Source organism: Caretta caretta, chromosome 1 (assembly GCF_965140235.1).
Source record: "Caretta caretta isolate rCarCar2 chromosome 1, rCarCar1.hap1, whole genome shotgun sequence".
Lineage (NCBI taxonomy): Eukaryota > Metazoa > Chordata > Testudines > Cheloniidae > Caretta > Caretta caretta.
In genome coordinates this window covers 129101149-129117895 of record NC_134206.1, presented here as the reverse complement: position 1 = coordinate 129117895, position 16747 = coordinate 129101149, and the positions used below count along the sequence as shown (strand labels likewise).

At 39.7% G+C, this 16747-nt stretch overlaps 1 long non-coding RNA gene across 1 annotated transcript in view; it reads right to left on the bottom strand.

Moving 5' to 3' along the window:
- Positions 1 to 239: 239 nt before the first annotated feature.
- LOC142070269 (uncharacterized) overlaps positions 240 to 16747 on the bottom strand; it is a 32535-nt gene continuing 16027 nt past the window's right edge. Inside the window, exons 2-3 of the long non-coding RNA XR_012666251.1 lie at positions 5659 to 5707; positions 240 to 2689 (exon numbers count right to left, since the gene is read on the bottom strand). This is a non-coding gene — a long non-coding RNA (uncharacterized LOC142070269). The remainder of the gene's footprint in view (positions 2690 to 5658; positions 5708 to 16747) is intronic.

Here is a 16747-nt window from a genome sequence, read left to right as displayed (position 1 = left end):
TTTAAAGAATTATCACTAAAAGTGAATGTATAGACTATTGAACCATGTGCTGGTTTTACTTTTGGATTAATGAGAGAACTGCAATTGTTAATAGCATGGGAGTCTCTTTCCTTACATAAATTATTGACATTCAAGAGATGAAAACAGCAGATAGGAAAGCCAGTTAAGAGATAAAACAAAAGGAACTGACCAGCATGAAAACAGCCTATTTTAATAATCTTCACGCACATATTTTACACATTTGTTCCTAAATATTGCATTAAGGTCTTTAACTATTCATGGTAAATAGGCCCAATTGCCCATGCTGGAATGTTGGATGGAGTGGGATCTGAGTTACTACAGAGAATTCTTTCCTGGGTATCTGGCTGGTGAATCTTGCCCACATGTTCAGGCTTCAGCTGATCGCCATATTTGAGGTCAGGAAGGAATTTTCCTGCAGAGCAGATTGGCAGAGGCACTGGGGGTTTTTCGCCTTCCTCTGCAGCATGGGGCACGGGTCACTTGCTGGAGGATACTCTGCACCTTGAAGTCTTTAAACCATGATTTGAGCACTTCAATAGCTCAGACATAGGTGAGAGGTTTATTGCAGGAGTGGATGGGTGAGATTCGTGACCTGCATTGTGCAGGAGGTCAGACTAGATGATCATAATGGTCCCTTCTGACCTTAGTATCTATAAATCTATGAATCATACCATCCCCTCCATAAACGTATGAAACTCAGTCCTGAAGCCCGTTAGGTTTTTTGTCCCCTCTACTCCCCTTAGAAGACTGTTCTCTCCTCTGATGGTTACAAAATATTAATGTTGGTCTAATTTCCAGCCTAATCTTGTTGATAGCTAGTTTATATCCATTTGTTCTTGTGTCCACATTGGTACTGAGTTTACATAATTCCTCTCCCTCCTTGGTATTTATCCCTCTGATGTATTTATAGAAAGTAATCATAACTCCCCTCAGCCTTTGTTTGGTTAGGCTAAACAAGCCAACCTCCTTGAGTCTTCTCTCATCATGTAGGTTTTCCATCCCCTGATCATCCTATCAGACCTTCTCTGAAACAGTTCCAGTTTGAATTAATCTTTATTAAACATGGGATGCCAGAATTGCACACAGTGTTCCAGATGAGGTCTCACCAGTGCTTTGTATAATGGTACTAACACTTCCTAGTCTCTACTGGTAACTCCTCATCTGATGCATCCTAGGATCACATTAGCCTTTTTCATGGCCGCATCACATTGGCAGGTCATACTTATTCTGTTATCAAGCAATACACCTAGGCCTTTTTCCTCCCCTGCTGCTTCCAACTGGTAATTCCCCATATTACAGCAAAAAATCCTGTTATTAGTTCCTAAGTGCATGTCCTTGTACTTTGCACTACTAAATTTCATCCCATTTCTATTACAGTCTTCAAGATCATCCAGATGATCCAGTACTTTCCAACTTTCCATCCTCCATAAATTTTATTAGCATGCACCCCCTTTTTGTGCCGAGATCATAATAAAGGTGTTAAATAAGATTGGTCCCAAGACTGATCCCTGAAGAACTCCACTAGTAACCTCCCACCAGCCTCACATTTCACCTTTCACTATGACCCATTATAGTCTCCCCTTTAACCAATTCTTTATCCACCTTTCAGTTCTTATATTAATCCCCATCTTCTCCAGTATAACAATAATTTCCCATGTGGAACTACATCAAATGCCTTACTGAAATCCAGGGAGATTAGATCTACTGCACTTCTTTTGTCTAAAAAAGCAGTTATCTTCTCAAAGAAAGAGATCAGATTGGTCTGGCACGATCTACAACATTTTGTAAAACCATGATGTATTTTATTCCGATTACCATTTACCTCTGTGTCCTTAACTACATTCTCTTTCAAAATTTGTTCTAAGATCTTGCATTCAATTGATTTTAAACTGACAGTCCTGTAGTTTCCCAGATCACTTTCCCCCCTTTCTTAAAAATAGGTACTAAAATAGGTACTGTATTAGCAATGCTCTAGTCATAGGGTACAACCCTGGAGTTTACAAAATTCATTTAAAATCTTTGCTATTGGGCTTGCAATTTCATGTACCAGTTCCTTTAATATTCTTGGATTGAGGTGATCCAGGCCCCCTGCTTTCGTTTCATTACACTGCTTGAGGTTTAACTGTTACTTCAGATGTGGTCATTTCTATTTCCATATCCTCATTTCCATGAGCCACCCTGCCTGTACCCCTAAACTCCTCATAACTCTTATTAAAAACTGAGGCAAAGTATCTGCTAAAATGTTGGGCCATGCCGAGAGTATCTTTAATCTCCATCCCATCTCTGTGCTTAGAGGTCCCACTTCTACTTTCCTTTGTTTTCTTTTTATTTATATGGCTATGTAACCTTTTACTATTGGTTTTAATTTCCCCTGAAAGAGCTAACTCTGCGTGGCTTTTAGAAGTTCTCGCTTTTTCCCTACACTTTCTGATCTCCAAGAGGTATTTTTCCTTGCTTAGCCATCTCATCTTTCATTCCTTGTAGGCTTTCCCTTAATTACTTGTTTGGGATGCTTTCTCATCCACGTTGGTCTATGACTCTTACCTACAATTCTTCTCCCTTTCTTAGGACGCAGACTTCAGATAGTTTCTGCAACTTTGACTTTTAGTAATTCCAAGCCTCCTCTACATTCAGATCCCTGAGTAGCCACTGCATCACTGGTAGTATTCTGCATTTTAAAAACAAAACAAAACAAAGAAAAGCTATTATTTACACACAAATATTCTGGTAATTAGGATGTTAGCAAATACAATATGAAGAGAGTATGTGATAATTTAATGTGCTTTTTAGTACTATAGTGCTGGATTGTGGTTATTTTTTTTAAATTGAACTGCATTTGATATTTGTGAACACAGAGAAAAAAAATGAACAGTACATTTCCTAATATGCTTTTATGCACCATGAATTTTCACTTGCTTTTAAAGTTGCAACTTAACAGGCAATTAGTTCATAACCGAGCAAATGAAAAAAAGGGGGCCAGATTTTTGGCCATTGTAAATCAGCATAGTGCTGTTGATTTCAATAAAGTTATGCTGATTTATACCACCTGAGGGTCTGGACCATAGCCTTTAACGGTTTTGAAGTCTTTCAGACTACAAGTAAAAAAAAAGAAAGAAAGAAACATTTTAAACATAACCACATAATTAAAATGTTAGTTGGAGCCATTTTGGTGGCTGTCAAGCAAATTATACATATTTTAAAATAGCTAAGATAAGGGAAAGTAAATATAATATCATTTTAAAGTGTGTTATAGGTACCTTATTTGAAAAAGTAAATACTGCTAAAACAAATGGCATTCAGCTCCCCAATTATATGCAATTGACATTGAGGATATGATGTAAAATGAATCTATAAAACCTGAGAACTCTTAAAATTTAAGGCTAAGAACTAGCCTTATACTCATGTTTAATATCAAATTTAACTTTGCCTTTACTTCTCTCTCCCAACTATGAATTCTGATTGAAATGTCAACATAAACTTCAAGAAATAATTCCGTTTCTCCTTGCTTTTGTACATTTGTGTGTGCCCATAACATTCAGTAACAATATTTGTGGTTAAGTATGTTCAACAGAGATTTATTCTCCATGTAAAGGATAGGATTGAAATATGAATGAAAATGGTTGCATAGGAAAACAGATCAGAACAAGGATCCATCTAATCTAGTCCCTTATATTTGACAGTGGCTAGTACTAGATACTTCAGAGAAGTTGTATATCCCTTATAACAAACAATTATGCAATAGCATTCCTATGGGAGAATCCTAGGCAATTAGTCTTCTTTTTTACTTATGTGCTGAAATATGATTAATATTTCATATCTAATTCATTTTTCAGATACATATGTGTAACAGGATTGCTTCCAAAGCTTGTGTGCTCCCCCAAAAAAGATGTATAACATTGATAAGATGAAGCCAGGGATATGATGTTCTCAGGAATGGTATAGATGTAAATGAAGCAATTCAGGAATGGCATAATCCAGTTTTAAGAAATGGACTATAGAGGGTAAAATATTGTGTCCTCAGCCGGGAATGTAGAAATTGCCAATTCATTGTACAATTTTTCAGCTTATTAGGACACACTATAACATCTGCGGGCATCAAACAAAATCTGATTTACTCAAAACCATTATGGAAGCATTATGGATAAGCCACATTCCTGCTTTGCCTTTTAGCAATACTATTTCAAGTTTGTGAACCTATTTCCGAGAAGGGTAGTGCCTTCCAGAACACTGTGAATACATATACATGATTCCAGTAGGATTATGTTTCCCTAAATATGTTTTAGTTGCTCAAATAGAATATCATAGAGAATAGGTTGACAGAATTTGGTTTATCCTGGTCATAGACAAGCTCATACTTTGTCTTCAAAATGAACTACAAGTCCTCATTCCAACTTAGTTGCTGAATGATTCAGGGCTGTGTAGAGAATGAAAACTGTTGCTAGGATACCTGACTCATTTGCTTTAGTAGCTGAAAGGTGTGGAGAGAACAAAGTAAGAGATCTCAAGCAAAGAAAGGATGATCTTGTGGATAAAGCAGGTGAATACCACACAGCAGTATCTGATTTTATTTCCACTGCAGTCTTTATTTGTGATGCGGGCAAAGTTACTTAAATGAAACTTTTCACACTTGGCCACTAATTATGTGTTCCTTATTTTCTGAGTTTTCAACTTGAGACATCTGAGACCTGATCTGCAAAAGTACGGAGAACTCACAACTGTAAATGAAGTCAGTGTGAGATGTGGAGATGTACTTCTGGCAGTGAAACAGTACGGTCTGGAGCAGTGTTTCCCAAACTTGGGACGCCGCTTGTGCAGGGAAAGCCCCTGGCGGGCCTGGCTGGTTTTTTTACCTGCCGCGTCTGCAGGTTCGGCTGATCGCGGCTCCCACTGGCCGCGGTTCACTGTGCCCGGCCAAAATGTGGGCTGTGGGAAGCAGCGGCCAGTACGTCCCTCGGCCTGCGTCACTGATTTGGCTCTGTCACTGATTTACTGTGTAGACTCAGGAAAGTCTTTACCTGAATTATCCCATCTGTAAATTAGTGTTAATAATTCTGTCATAACACAATGGAGTTAAATTCATGAATGTTTATGAGGCATTTGGATATCAAAGTGATGAGCACCCTAGAAAGAACATGAGGAAATTAATATTTCTGTATTCATTGAAGACTTTGGATGGTGCACATGTAGCCCCGTCTCCTGTTCACTGTTCCAGTATGCGGTTGTTCAAGATAGGGGAAGCCTGCCTTGCAACTTTTTACACAATTTCGGAAAACTGGACCTGAGGCTTCTTTGTGTGCTCTGTGTTGTATGTCAGTGTGTGTTCACCTCAGACCAGACCCACTCAGACAAACCTCCAGGAACAAGGTTTGATTCTGTAAAGAACATAGAACAGGATTACATTCCAGCAGACTTCTCTCTGCTTGCCTGCCCTGTGCTCCCAGATCAGTCAGTGCTGAGACTTCCTGCTGGGTGCGGGGGGCAGAGGACCCAGAAGTCCTCCCAACATGCCACAGTTTGTAGTCCACAACTTGTAGTTCCCAGGGCTGCTGTTGAAGCACACTGGACCTTGGGATACACATGGAAAATAAAGAAGTAAATACTATTTGAATTGTGAGGATAAAAATATTGAACGGCTACCTCATTCCCTGAGCACCATCCATACTGTGCACTTAATGAGGCAGGGACCCTGTGGGAAAAAAATAGAATGTAATCATATAATTAAGCAGTATATAAAAATGCATACAGGGTAGAATTAAAATATCACTGGTAATTCAAATTCCTGTATTCCCTAACTTTCAAGGGCTTGACTTTGCAACCTAAATAATATTCTTTTAACATTCGTAAATGTAACATATACACCACAGCTGTGGTATGCTCTCAAAATACTACATATCTCAATTTGTATTCAATTTAAAATATTTATTAATAAGGATATTGTAGTTCTAATAGATATTAGAAAACTAACAGCTCTTGCATATGAAGAAGGAAAACAAATATACATGTTCTTTATAGTAAAGTTCTCATATGTCTGATTGGATAATGAAAACCAGTTTTCCTTTTCTAAACTGATCTGGACAACCAATAAACTTGCTCATGATCTGAATATATTAAATTCACCCCATGCAGATGATCAGCACAAGACCTATGAAGTACTTAAAGTCCACTTAATTGATTCATATACCTTATGGGATGAACTTCACCCATGCCAAAGAGGTTTGTGAAGACTTTTTATAGAGAAAGTAGTTTGTTTAATTCATGCAACTTCTCTAAGCACAAATTCCCTTAATAATATAATATAGCCATAAGGTGCCATGTACACATACGGAAAGGCACATTATAAATACATTAACTGATAACAATTAATAATAATAAATCACATTAATTCCCTTCTTTTGGAGGAAACAGATGGAATTTGATTTTCTTGCAGTTACTGTGATGCAATAATAACAGCTTGCTAAATAGTGGAAAGGTATAATAAGGAAAAAACATACAAACACTCTGCAACCATCTGGACAATATATGATTTGATAAGCAAAATAATTAAAGCTGATCAAATTTTTTCTCTGGGTTTTCAATAAAACATTTTTTTTCATAAGAGGTATCTGCTTTCCAGGGAAAATGTTGATTTTTTGACAAAAAACAAAACAAAACCCACCCCAAACCAGAAAGGTTTTCATGACCAGAGGCTCCCATGATGCTGTGACATGGTGCAACGACAAGGAAGACCAGGATGCATCACATAAGCTGTAATCTGGTCATGGAGCCCAGCACAGAGAGGAGAATGGGGGCATGAGGCACCCGAACTACAATATCCTTGAGATACCACCGGGGCAATTCCAAATCAAGAAGTTCAGTTTTTGACCTAAAGTATTTGGTTTATAATTTTTCTAGGGAGGAATGGAGTGAGAGACTCTAAACTAATCACAATTAGCCCATGAGTTATTTATTACACCCCATCACATATTAGGCCCTCAACTAGTTCTACATAATGGGAACTCCAAGTTACTAGCCAGATACAGAGTACTTCACCACAGATTACTGTCTCAGATTCATACCAAATTAGTACTGGATGAAAGTAGTCACTATTTGACAATTTATCGCATTTCACAGAGTAACATATTTGAAATGAGATAAGATTAAGTAACCAACATATTATAACTGATTGGCATTTTTGGTATTTTCATCTGTGAGATCAAGCACCTGAATGGGCATTCACCTTTTCCAACAGGAGTGGTTCCTCCAGAACATGGCTGAGGCGCATTGGTAGAGCAGTGTAAATGAACTTGAACTTTGATTATCAATCTGTTCTGTGGATGTAAGGATGATGGCTGGGAATAGTGCAGTTTTGAGAACACCAATTTCCTTATTGAAAAAAGAATCAGAATGAAATATACTGACAATGGGGCTATATGTGGTATTGGTTCAACACAACTTGGATGTTTACAATTCAAAGTATGGATTGCTTTCTTAATCTTTCTATAGAAGTGCTATATTTTTAGATGCAATGTTTGTTTCTGTTTTGAAGATATTCTCTCTATATGTTTTAATAGCTGGCTCTTCTGAATAGTACACTTGAAATCCTTATCTCCCTGGGTACATAGCAAGTCTCCATTATTTCAGGGTCACTGTTATACATACAAAATACTAGCCATTGGATGTTGTATAGGTAAAGAGTACTCTTTTCTTTTCTGCTCTAATGCTTTTTCTAGATAACTCAGTATATCCACTGCTGTGTTAGGCATACTGTTTTATATGCTGGCAGAATTATATGCTTTGGCTCACATTTAAGTGATATATTGGCAGCATTACTTTGCTGGTTACCACTGAACTTGTTTATTTTTGCTAAATTTTGTATTTGATTTCTAGTGTTGCTTGTACAGTTCACATCACTGAGGCAATTCAAGTCCCAAATCACCAAGATAGTTAAGCCAGAGGCTAACTTTAAACACATGAGTGTTTAAACTTTAACTTTAAACACATGAGTAGTCCCACTGAAGTCAAAAGGACATCTAATATGCTTAAAGGTTAGCATGTGCTTAAATATCTTGCTGAATCAAAGCCAAAATGAACATTTCAAATGGGGAATTCTTAAGCGGGAAAAAATACAAAAGAGTAGATACTCAGTTAAAACCATACCAGGCAGAAGAATGACACATATCAAATTGCAGGTGATCAAATGTAAGCTGGTTGCTAGCCCTGTATCATGTCCTTTCATGGGCCTGAGAAGTGAAAAGAGTGGAGTCAAATCAGCCCATGAAAATTAAGACACACCACACACTCAGCAAAATCACATCAGAAGTTACATGAAAAAGCAGGAGAAGCATTAAGAAAGTCAAATTTTGGGAATGCTGTCAATGAATCCTTGCATGTGTATAGCCTGTCCAATTCTGTGGAACTCCAGTCTATGATGAGGAAGACTGGCATACCTTTTTCTAAAGAATGCGTTAGGAAAGCATTTTTTGGAGTACAGGTGAGTTGCATCATACGCTCATTTAACTTATGCGAATTCAACTATACTTGCTCTGCAAAAAAAGAGGAAAACAACAAGATATCTGTAAATAGTGTGGGCAATTCCACCCACCATTCCACTCAATGAGCATATGCCCCAGAGTGAGCGTGAGATGGGAGACGTGAATCTGCTGTTCCCGCAGTCGGTCTCAGTTCCCGCATGCCTCTCATAGTGTGAGCATCTGGCCACACTAAGTGTGATTCTAATGTTTAAAGATACTGTACGTATTTTTTTGTACAACATGGCCCCTAAACACAAGCCAACTACTTCATCTGGCGCTCAACTGAAGAAACAGTGATCTGTTCCAACGCTGGAGGAAAAACTGGCCGTGTTGGACTTATTGAGAGACGGTATGTTGGTCTCCAGCATGGTGCGTAAATATGGCCACAACGAATCTAGCATCCGTGCCATCAAGATTCGAGAGAGAAAAATTTGTCAAGCCGTGGCATCAAGTGCTCCAATAACTGCTAAGGTGATGAGCCAGGTGCATGATAAGACGTTAGTGAAGACTGAAAAGGCATTAAACTTATGGCTGGAAGACATGAACCGTAAACATGTGCCTATCGATGGTAACACATTGCAAGAAAAGGCTCTTAGCCTTTATGCATTGTTCAAACCTCCCACCGAAGAGGGACAGTCTTCTGAAGAGAAGGAATTCAAAGCCAGCCAAGGTTGGCTTAACAGTTTTAGGAACAGCTTCAACCTCAAAAACATGCAGACTACTGGTGAAGCTGCATCTGCCAATGAACAATTAAAGAAAATCATAGAAGAAAAGGGCTATCTTCCACAACAAGTTTTTAATGCTGACAAAAGTGGGCTCTTCTGGAAAAAAATGCCCAACCACACTTACACTTAGAAATCAGAAAGACAAGCCCCTGGCTTCAAAGCAGCTAAAGCCCATGCGACTGTGTTGTTTTGTGGCAATGCGGCTGGGCATTTAATAAAGCCGGGCTTGCTCTACAGGTTTTCAAATCCCAGTGCCCTAAAAGGCAAGAACAAAAATCCCCTGCCTGTGTTATGGCAATCAAATAAAAAGGCTTGGGTGACGGCAGCATTATTTTTGGATTGGTTCCACAAGTTTGGATTGGTTCCAGAGGTCAAGTGGTAACTCGAAGAGAAAAGACTTGACTTTAAAGTGTTGCTGATGGTAGACAATGCTCCTGGCCACCCTGCGGCACTCCAGTTTGCACATGATGATGTTGAAGTCATCTTTCTCTCCCCAATACCACCTCCATCCTCTTGACCAATGCGTGATTTGCTGTTTCAACGCCACATACACGATGCTTATGTTCTCACGGATATGTAGCGCTATGGATGCTGATCCCAATTTTAATGTGATGGAGAATTGGAAGTCCTTCAACATTGCCAATTATATCACTTATATTAAACAGGCAATGGATGCAATCAAGCCTGAAACAGTCAATGCATGTTGGCAAAACCTATGGAAAGAATGTGTGAAGGGTTTCCCGACCATTGCCAAAAAAGTGAAATGCATTGTTCAGGTGGCCAGGCAAGTGGGTGGTGATGGCTTCGTGGACATCCTTGAGGAAGAAATTGAAGAATTAATTGAGAGCCATAGAGAAACACTGACTAATGAAGAGTTAGAGGAACTGATAAAATAGTCTACAGAAGATGAAGATGATGATGAGGAACAGGAAGAGCCAGCAAGTTTGAATCTTCATCAATTTGCTGAAGTGTTCCAAGCAGTGAAACATGTAAATGATTTAATTTCTGAATATGATCCCTCTATGGAACGAAGCCTCAAATCACACATAGTATTATGGACAATTTGAGACCATATCAAGAAATGTTTGAGCAGCTAAAGAGACAACAGCGACAGTTGCCGATCACCATGCTTTTCAAAGAAAAACAACCAGCAGCAGATGAGTCTACACAATCAACTTCTCGAGCTGAACCAGAGCCAACCACTTCTTCTATGACTCGCTCTCTGTCACCCAAGCTCTCTGTCACCTCCATCTCCTGGATCTACATCAAGCCCTGACGACCCCCTGTAATGACCCCTCTGAAATTAAAAAAACAGTACTGTAAAATTATATTTTGTGTTCTTTATTATATGCTGTACTTTACTGTATACATTATACATGTATACATATTACTGTACAGTGTTGTATACACAAAACCATGTACAGTATACTGTACTTTATGGGCGATTTAAGGGATTTTCAAGGGTAATTTGACTATTTGCGATTTTCACCTTACACGCTGACTTTAAAACCTAACCGCCACATAAGATGCGACTCCACTGTAATGTTGGAGGAAAGCAATGTTTTTATAACAGTAAGCCTTCTATGCTTGCTGATATACTTGGTCCTATTACTATAGACATTTTTTTGTGTTCCCAGTGATCAAAACATGTATCTCTCCTTCTTTGGCTCTCCCTTTGGCACCAGTGCAAATTCAATTTTCCTAATCATTCTTATCTTCAATGAATTCCATTACTCTGCCCTTCCTCATTATCTGACCTTGTCTCTTCTCATGCCATCCTTCCTCATCCATGCTACTTATGATAGCTGGCCTCAATGTCCTGGTCATTCTTTTGTCTCTCATCTACCTTTCAGCTTTCTCCCATGCTGCTTCTTTGCCTGGAACATACTTTTTGACCAGATCCACAAAGCTACCTCACACTCCACATTCATATGGTGCCTAATACCGACAACTACATCACGTACATTAAAATTATCCCCAAAATACAGCTATTTACTCTGAGTAAGGTGAAAACCTCCAACATCATGCTTTGTACTAATCTTTGATTTTTAACTATGCAGTCTTGCTGTCACTTCTCTCTCTCTTGTCTTGATATCCTATCATTATACCATATTTAATATAAGGCCAGAGGACCAACTGAATGGCCATTACATCAGATGCCTTTTCCTAAAGCTTCTTCCCCACTCCCTGGCTGTATTTCCTACCAGAGCTTTCACCTGCCTATTGAAGACAAGTTTCCTGAATCCCTCCCCTCACTCCATGGCTGGTTCCTTGCCTGAGCAGGTTCTCTCCTGTAGTACGAACCCAAGCTACCACATGGCATTAGGTCACCTGATTCTGCCAGAGTCAGGCTTAACCAGATCCTTGAAACAGCATATTAGGTCACAAGGATATGCTACAGAACAAATGTACTTGCAAGCACTTGCACACATGTTTAAGTTTAAGGAAATTAGTAGTCCAAACTGGCACCAGCAGGACTACGCCCATGCTTAGGGACGTGCTGGATTCTCTAGCATATGCAGTCTTTAAGTCAAGACTGAACACATTTCTAGAAGCATGCTATTGCTGAAACAGAAGTTATTGGCTTGATGCAGAAATTAGTAAGTGAGGTTCTTGGACTACGTTATACAGGAGTTCAGAAGAGATTATCATAATGGTCCTTTATGGTGTCAAAATCTAGGAATCTATGAATGAATACCAGAAGTTAAACAAATTCATAACTATTTGTAAGACTGAGGCTTTATTTTGTAAACTCCTTAGAGACTAGAAAAAGTCTTCTTTCTATCATATGTGGAGTCTGTCATATTCTGGCACCATTAGAAATCCTAACAACAATGATGATTGCATTTAAACAAAGCATATATAATTACTTATACATATTAAAGGATTTTTGGTATTTTCTTTTGCTTTGCACTTGATAAAACAATAAATCAAGGAGTGTGATGTTTTTCATTAAGTATACATTTAGTTTCTTACTGAATTATGTGCTTCGTAATTGCAAAAATGTCATGAAGGAATTGCTAGAGTTATTATATTCTCTCTCATGGCCAATCATATGGCTAAAAAAGATTATTTGGACAGCCAGAGGTGACATAATTTTGATCACTGAGACAAGCTTCATTTGACTAAAATGTAATGTGGGTAGCTTAAAGAGAGGAAATTCTCTAATGAATTTGAGAAGAACAGGAGAATGGAACAGTGAAACCAGACCTAAGGAAGGACTGCAGAGAAGATTCCTAGAACTAAGGAACTCAGGATTAAAATAGCAGTGTTGAATACTGTAGTGGGGTGGCTGCCCCACTCCTATACTAGATGGGGCTTCAGCAGGCCAGGGAGGTGGTGCAGGTGGGTGGCCAATCAGAGAAGGCCTGCTAGGGGGCCAATCAGAGGCTGAGTAAGAGACAGCCAATCAGGGCCAGGCTCAGCCATATATAAAGGCTGTCCAGGAAGGGAGCAGGTAGTCTCTCCTTGGTGGTCAAGGGAGGAGGATTGACTCCTGAGCTGGAAGGTAGCACCTTGGATAGAGCAGTGCTGGGGAAAGGCAGAAGGAGCTGGGGAGCTCCAGCCAAGGAAAACCCCAGGCTGCTGGCCTAGGCCAGGCAGGTGCATAGGGCTGAAAGGGAAGTGGCCCAGGGACAATAGCAGGGCAAGGGGAGAGAAAGAGGGCAGAGATGCTGCTGCTAGAGGGTCCCTGGATCTTGACCCAGAGTAGCGGGTGGGCCTGGGTCCCCCTTTCCCCTTGTGCTACACCTGGCTGAAGAGGAGTGTGGCCTGATCCAGGCTGTGGCTGGTCCCTGTGACAAGGGGCTTGACTTAGAGGCTGCAGCTGGCCACTACAGCAGGTGCAGATTGTGGACTGCTGATAACACCAAACCCCTGGAAGGGGGTGAGACTGGAGCAGTGGGCACTGCTGGAGGGCAGTGTCCTGAAAAGGATGCTGGCAAGTGGGGAGCAATGAGGGTCCCCAAAGCAGCAGAGCAGACAAAGGGCAAGGCACCATGTGCAAAAGGTGCTCCATGACTGGACAGAGCTAATTCCCGGATCAACCAGTGGGAGGTGCCAGCAGCAGTGAGTCCTAACCCTGTCACAAATACAATGAAACACACAAATGGGCAACTGATTTTTAATTTTGTGGGTCTGGTGGGGGGGGGATCGTACTAACTGTGCAATTAGAGTATGTTTAGAGAATTTTTCATACATCTCTTGAGTGGGGGGGGGGGAAATCTCAGGTGTTTAATTCTAGTGAAAGAGGAAAACAGTTTGTTAAATCAGTTTGTTCACAATTTGAACTTTACCCTCCCTTAAGAATGATTCTATTCTAAGCAAGTTTGTAAAAATGGCACCTTAGGATTCTATGGCTATTGTCTCTCAATGACTTTTGGGACAAATTCTTTCAGTTTAGCAGCAGAAAGATATTTTTTTTCCCCTAACTGCCAATCCTGCAAATTCAGTCTGAGATCTGTAAATCAAGCCAGATTATTTCCGGCTCATGCATTGTCACCAACAGCAGACCAAACTGGGACTTGATTTACAACTCCTTCTCTTTGTTTTCAGTTCTTGCATGTGCATCTCCTGCATAGTGTAACTAAAAGTCAGAGTTCACCCCACACTTTGAATATACTTTTTGATACACTTAAAAGACATCTGGTTCCAAGGCAATACTGAAACATAAACCTATATTTAAAAAAAGAGAATTCATAGGTGAAAATTACAGCTCCTGAGATGATGCTGGGTAGTGGGAGGAAATAGCAGACAAGATTATATCTCTGAAGGCCACTGAAGAAGAGTATCTAGTGTTCCCACACTACAGATATGCCAGCATGTCGGCAGGATATGGTGAAGGGCCATACTACTACTTTTCCCAGACTTATTTTTCTAGCGCCTTCAGTGCTCCTGCAGCCTTAGCTGACTCCTACATCCTATATTTGCTAATGCTCTGCAGCAAAGTTAAGGCTATTCCCTGAACAGTTGCATCAGTGGGAAAGGCCTCTTTCCACCCTCTCTTCTCTTTAGTGAACTCATCCAAAGCCAGCCATAATAAAACCTGATATAAATATGTTAAACGTGAAGCTATATTCAAACATTAGCAGGAAGGGACGCCAAATAGGAGCAGTAATATGCCCTTTCCAGCTTTCAGTTGTCCAGAAGACTGCCTTTCCTTTCAAATACATACTTTATTACCTGAAGACTAAACATGCAGCAGACACCATCTAGAGCTTATTGTACATACTACACGGAAGCTTCAGAGTCCTGTCCCTAATTTTGGAAGTCCTCAATGAGCTAAAGCCAAGCTACTTCATACATTGCAATGCTCTCCATGTCCTACAATCAAAGCTGTGCTTCAGGGAGACACTACAGCCAATGGTCCTAAAGGTGAAATTCTGAAGGGCAGGACATTCTCAGAAGATTCTTTTGTGTGGAATTCTTAACACTGAGAAGGGTGAGTATCCTCTTTTCTAAGAGATCAATGTTGCAGATTGAAATACTTGAAAAAGTAATGTTATGTTTATAAAACCCTGGACACTTTTTTCTCCCCCATTATCACCACATATAATTAACACAGTGGAAACTTTTTGAGATGAAACAAGAAAGCCCTGCACTCAAACACTACTTTTCTTCTCTATTTAAATAGTCCCATAACATTATACTTTTGCTGTCAGTCTTCCAGACTACTTTTCTGTAAAAAAACAGGTTACCGGGATCAGCTGTAGTCATGAGAAGGGGCTGTAAAATGGCAAACGTGATTCAAGTTTCTGAGTAGATATAACTGAAGTCTCCAGTTCAATCAAAAGATCTGGAAAATATATTTAAAAGAACAAAAGTGTAAATATATGACACTAAACTGGGAGGACACTAATGTGGGAGGAGAGGTAGATATAGAGGGACCTAAACAAATTGGAGGTTTGGGCCAAAAGAAATCTGAGGTTCAACAAGGACAAGTGCAGAGCCCTGCACTTAAGACTGAAGATATTTAGATGTGCTGTTCTACATTATGCACCACTACAGACTAGAAACCGAATGGCCAGGCAGCAGTTCTGCAGAAAAGGACCTAAGGGTTATAGCGGATGAGAAGTTGGATATGAGTCAACAGTGGGCCCTTGTTGCCAAGAAGGCCAATGGCATTTTGGGATGTATAAGTAGGGGCATTGCCAGCAGATCGAGAGACATTGGTCAGGCCTCATCTGGAGTAGTGTCCAGTTTTGGGCCCCACACTACAAGAAGGATGTGGAAAAATTGGAAAGTGCCCAGCGGAGGGCAACAAAAATGATTAGGGGACTGGAACACATGACTTATGAGGAGATGCTGAGGGAACTGGGATTGTTTAGCTTGCAGAAAAGAAGAATAAGGGGGGATTTTATAGCTGCTTTCAACTATGTGAAAGGGGATTCCAGAGAGGATGGCTCTAGACTGTTCTCAGTGGTAGCAAATGACAGAACAAGGAGTAGTGGTCTCAAGTTGCAGTGGGGGAGGTTTAGGTTGGATATTAGGAAAAACCTTTTTCACTGGAATCTGTTACTTAGGGAGGTGGTGGAATCTCCTTCCTTAGATTTTTAAAGTCAGGCTTGACAAAGCCCTGGCTGGGATGATTTAGTTGGGAATCGGTCCTGCTTTGAGCAGGGGATTGTACTAAATGACCTCCTGAGGTCCCTTCCAACCCTGAGATAGCTAGAGATATAAAAAAATAGTTAAAATGTGAGTATGTTTTAGGAAACATACATAACTATGTGGCTGGATCCATTGCTTATAATTAAAGTGAATGAGGTACAAACTCAATTTTTTTCAGAACAACTTTAAGTTAGAATCTTTTTCTTTCACTTAAATGTAGCATTTGGTGCTTAGATATAAATCAGAATTTTGTTTTTAAGTTTAAAATTCTGAGGGCAACAAATCATTTGACTGAGATGCTCTTGGTTATTCTTCTTTAATGATAACAGACAGACCATATTTTATTAGGCACTGACAATCATACAAAATATTGTCTACATTTAATCTGCTCTTGGGTAAGGAATGATAAACTTGCTCATATAATTCAAATTCAGCTCTGATGGATATCTCACAAAAGAAAACCGTACAGCAGTCAGAAGTTCAGATCAGTTAATGGTTTTTTGAACATTATTGTACTGAAGTCATATATCACAGTAGGTGATATTGATACAAAAGGATTTTGAGCTGCTCTGTTTTCTTTAGCATAGAACTGAAGACATTGGTTTACCGCCATTAACTGAAAATAGGGGAAGAACTGAAATAACATTAAATTAGTAAGAAAGGGGGTGGCATGACTCTGCATAAGTTAAAAAATTAAGCATCTACTAAAGAAATAAGGTAATTTGTTTACAGTTTAGAAGTTTGGTAATAAGTGTGTGCACAATGTGGCATGCAGCCAAGGACACTGCATTGGCAGTTTTACGTAGTTAGGCCTCTGGCTAGTGTGGTGATAGGCAGGTGTGGACTGAGGTCAGGTAAAGGTCACTCTAAAACTGAAGGGAGGGG